We start from the raw sequence: 4,991 nt of genomic DNA, 5'->3' as shown, positions 1-4,991 counted from the left end.
AAGGATCTGGAAAACAGCATTCATTCCTGTTTCTGAAAGTAGTTCTAAGCCTGGACTGGAGAGGTCTGGGCCTGGGTTGGACTCCAGCATCATTGCCCAATAGTGACCTGACTTGACCTCCCTGGATCACAGTTTCCTCATCTATTAATGGAATTGGGAGGGTCAACTGGAAAATACTTACACAGATCTTAGCACAAAGTCTGACATTTGGCAAATGCTCCATACACATTGATACCTTGTTAATCATTATCACCCTTGAAGTATATCCCTACATTTTGACTGTTTTGAAGATGACCAGGCTTATGTGGATGTGTAAGTCTTGGAATGTTTGTTAGAAAACCTGCCCCACCTCTCTGTGGTCACAGCTCCCAGAAAGTGTGTTGATTTCCATTCAAGTCCCAGGCCTTTGGCTCAGGAGCTCCACTCCTGTATATCTTGTCTGAGCATGAGAACAGAAGCCAAGGCAAGTGTTTGCTTTGGAACAAAGAAGGAACAAGGATGCATTTCTGGAGGTACTCGCCGTTTCCAAGGAAGAAGTCTTTAGTTTCTCATAAGATGAAGTGGTGGAACAGAGTCCATTTTCCCCAACTCTTTTGCACAGCTCCTGTGGGTCAGGAGAGGGGCTGGGGGAGGACCAGGGCCCTCTACAACCAGGGCTAGATTTTGGAAATGGACTTGCCTATCTTTTGTGTTTTCCAAGGTTAGGTTAGAAACATTTCCAAGTTGCTTGCTCCCATCTTCTTCTTCATAACTGGATGAGTGCATGCGTGTGTGTGTGTGTGTGAAACACAATATGTGTGTAGGGGAAATACTGCTGGGGAAGGTGTCAAGGTGAGCAATCCTGAGTCATTGGCTCTGGAAAATACCACCAGAGCCCAGATATAACTTTCTAAAGGCTCCTCTCCCTCACCATGGGATTCAAGAAACTGCTTTTCTGATGAAGCTAAAAGTATCAGCCTGGTTGCAGAAACCCCCACCCAGAACCAGCCCCCAAACATACCCAGCCAACACTGAGAAGGGAAAGGTGATTTTCCACAGGCGTGTTGTTTCTCCTCCTTCAGCATTCAGATTCATGTTTTGCTTCTAGAACCACCATTATTTAATTAAACTTCACTCAAAGAAAGCGGGGGGGGGGGGGCACCCACAGCTCAGAGTTTTGTTTTGAATTTGTTTTCTTATTTTGCTGTTGTTAAAGTCAAAGCACAGACCAAGTGAGGTTCAGAGGTGCTACTGCATGTTGATATTCCCAAAGGTTTCTTTGGTGCTGCTTGGCGCTGAGAGGCGAGGGTCGTTTCCTCCCAGCACCCCCACCCCAACCCGCATCTCTCCCCTTCTCCCTGCTTTGGATGGAGGCTGCTGGTGGCAATGGTTCAGGGGAAGTGGAGTTGTCACAGCTTGTTGTAAACAGAAGGTGGATGCCAGGGGCTGTCAGTGCCATATCTCTCAACAAACCCAAGTTACTGCCCTAGGATTTCCATGGAAAGAACTGGGAAGTGTGGAGAGATAGAACTCATAATACTTAATACCTGCTGCTTAATAAGGATTGTGTGTTTCCATGAGAAACTACGGACATTCAGAGGTCCATGGGAAGGTCTAGTCAGGTAGCCTTGTGTGGTTTTGCCAAGAATAACTATCTTGCTAGGGGTGGGCAAGAATCGAACATTTAGAGAGTCCCTTCCAGGAGCCAACTTTGAGCTAACAACTTGACATAAGTTCTTTCATTAAATCTTCTCCACAGCCATGTGAAACGGGAGGGGAAACTGAGACTCATGTTGTGTCAGTCAGGAGAGGCGAGGTTGTGCTGTAGGAACAAACAGACCTAAGAATCTCAGTGGTTCTATGCAATTAGAGTGCATTTGCCCCTCACAGAAGCCTTCCATGCAGTTACTCCAAAATGCTGACTACTTTGATCTTTGTCAACTGATGTCAACTCATGTCAACTCAAGGCCTCCACTGCAATTGCCACGTCAGGGGAAGAGAGAGACTGGAAGATTGTGCATGAGTTTCTCCTTCAGCCCAGAAGTTCACTTCTGCTATCCTTTCATTTGCCAGATTAGTACTATGTCCCCACCCACCTACTGAGTCTTCCATGTGCCAGGAAGGGCAGGAGCACACAATATTGGTGAGCGTAGGCGATACTGACCACAGGGACGTTTAATACCTAGCAGGAAGTAGTGGGGCTGCCCTGATGTCTCAACGGATGAAGAATTTGCCTGCAGTGCAGAAGACACAGGAGATGAGGGTTTGATCCCTGGGTCAGGAAGATCCCCTGGAGGAGGAAATGGCAACCCACTCCAGTATTCTTGCCTGGGAAATCCTATGAACAGAAGAGCTTGGTGGCTACAGTCAAAAGGGTCACAAAGAGTTGGACATGACTGAGCAACTGAGCACAAAGTAGTAGCTGGCAGAACTAAGGTATAAAGTGAGCTCTGCCTGGAATCAAAGTTCAAACTCTGTCCATGACACTTGGGGCCAGTAAGAGGACTCCTTCCCTCCAGGCTCAGTTATTTAGCAAGCAGGCCTGTGTGAGCATCCTTGCGTAACCTGCTAGGGACAAAAGTGAAAGTGAAAATCACTGTCGACTCCAACTCTTTATGACCCCATGGACTGTATAGTCCACGGAATTTTCCAGGCCAGAATACTGGAGTGGGAAAGCCTTTCCCTTCTCCCAACTCAGGGATCTTCTTCCCAACTCAGGGATTGAACCCAGGTCTCCTGCATTTCGGGCAGATTCTTTACCAGCTGAGCCACAAGGGATGCCCAAAGGCCATCATTAAATAGCAGTTATAGGTCCTTGTATTTGTACAAAGCCTCCCCGGTTTTCAAGGCTTCTTAAAGTATGTTGGTTCACCAAATCCTTAAAACAACATAACCAAACAAAAAGGGAAAATTTGGTATCCCCGCCTCTCAAGATACTGAAACCAGAAAGAGACTGGACATGCTCAGAGCTAGTCATTGAAAAACCCAGACTAGAACTTAATTTATATAAAACCTCATTTGAAGCTCTCTTCCCAACCCATCCTATTCTCTGTAACTTCAGTCTGGAAAGACCTCTCCTTTCCACCCACATTATCTCCTCTCCTCTAAAATGCGACTCTCAGAACACCATACCTTCACTGGACCCTCTTCTGGGAAATGTCATCATTAATGCACGCAAAACAATGTGTCACACTGTATAGACTTAGGTTTAGGAACATTTGAGAGAGAATTAACTCTTTAATTTTTATTGGAGTATAGTTGCTTTAGAATGTTGTGTTAGCCTCTGCTGCATAGAAGGTGAATCAGCTGTATGTATGCACGTCCCCTGTTTTGGACTCCCTTCCCATTTAGGTCACCGCAGAGCATTGAGTAGAGTGCCCTATGCTACATAGTACGTTCTCATTAATCATCTATCTTCTAAATAGCATCAACTGTATATGTATGTCGACCCCAATCACCCAATTCCTCCCACTCCCCTCTTCCCTCTTTTTTTTTTAAATTTAATTTATTTATTTAAATTGGAAAAATAAAAATTGGAGGCTAATTACTTTACAATTTTGTAGTGGTTTTTGCCATACATTGACATGACTCAGCCATGTGGGTACATGTGTTCTGCATCCTGAACCCCCTCCCACCTCCCTCCTCATCCCATCCCTCAGGGTCATCCCAGTGCACCAGTCCTGAGCACCCTGTCTCATGCATCGAACCTGGACTGGCGATCTGTTTCACATATGATAATATACATGTTTCAATGCTATTCTGTTAAATCATCCCACCCTTGCCTTCTCCCACAGAGTCCAAAAGACTGTTCTTTATATCTGTGTCTCTTTTGCTGTCTCACATATAGGGCCCCACTTCCCTCTTGATGCCTATAAAAATCATGGAACACTTGACAAACTTGCACGTCATCCTTGTGCAGGGGCCATGCTAATCTTCTCTGTGTTATTCCAGTTTTAGTATATGTGCTGCCAAAGCGAGCAACATTTGAGATAAAATATAGATAACAGGCAGAGCAGGGTGAATGAGAGAGTCTAGAAAATCTGTCTTGAGAAGCCACTAGCTTGTTGAGATGTGGATGAAGAGGGAATTCATTTCAGATGGAAATTCTTTTAGTTCTCATTCCTTTGTTCTAATCCATCGCATTTTTGTTTTGTTTTCTGGACGAGTATCCCAGCTTGTGAGATCTTGGTTCCCTGACCAGAGATCAAACACAGGCCCTCAGCAGTGAAACCATGAAGTCTTAACCACTGGACCACCAGGGAATTCACTAGTCTATTACATTTAAAAATTTGCTAAGTGCCTTTCCATGTACTATTTCATTTAACTTCCTGAACAATTCTGTTAGGGAATTGAGAACTTAGTCGGATCTTTCTTCTCATTGGACAAAAAACTGAAACTTACAGAGGATGAAGTGACTTGTCAAACATCAGAGCAGGCCAGAGCCTGAACTCAAACAAAGAGGCAAAAATATTAAAGAGGAAGAATGGTTGATATTTGTGCAACAGTGGTGAAACTATCACATTTAGAGCTAGCTGGCAGTGTATAAATTAATACATTTTATAAAAATCAGGTTTTTAGTATGAAATACTTCATACATATAATGGAGCTTAAATACATATATATGATATTTAGAATAATAAAACACTGTATCTACCACCCTGCTTATGTCCAGTGTTCTAAAACAACAGGTCGCTTCAAGCTATAAAAATGACATACGCTTGGCTCAAAATTCAAATCACTCAGAAGATGGAAACTTTTTTTCTTTTGAAGATGGAAACTTTTAAGTCTCTTTTCTCATCCTGTCAACCTCTGAATCCTACTGTCCAAGGATAACTGCTGTCAACAATAGGACACAAAATCTTAATTACATTCATTCTGGAAACAATCCAGATATATATATATATATATATATCAAGAGTCATAAAAGTGTCTAACTTTTGGTTCCATCACCCCACTGTAGGCATTTATCTCAGGAAAAGACCTCCCAGGATGCCCTTGTTGCTTAGAAATGG

General features: G+C 43.6%; 1 non-coding gene across 1 annotated transcript; it reads right to left on the bottom strand.

Annotated features, from left to right (window-relative positions):
- Positions 1-3,853: 3,853 nt before the first annotated feature.
- On the bottom strand, positions 3,854-3,960 carry LOC122705986. The gene has a single exon (XR_006344254.1). It is a non-coding gene; the product is annotated as a U6 spliceosomal RNA (small nuclear RNA).
- Between the last annotated feature and the right edge of the window lie 1,031 nt (positions 3,961-4,991).

The sequence above is a fragment of the Cervus elaphus genome, chromosome 12 (genome assembly GCF_910594005.1).
Source record: "Cervus elaphus chromosome 12, mCerEla1.1, whole genome shotgun sequence".
Taxonomy (NCBI): domain Eukaryota; kingdom Metazoa; phylum Chordata; class Mammalia; order Artiodactyla; family Cervidae; genus Cervus; species Cervus elaphus.
Note: the sequence above shows the minus strand (reverse complement) of the source record. Positions and strands in the feature narration are given on the sequence as shown.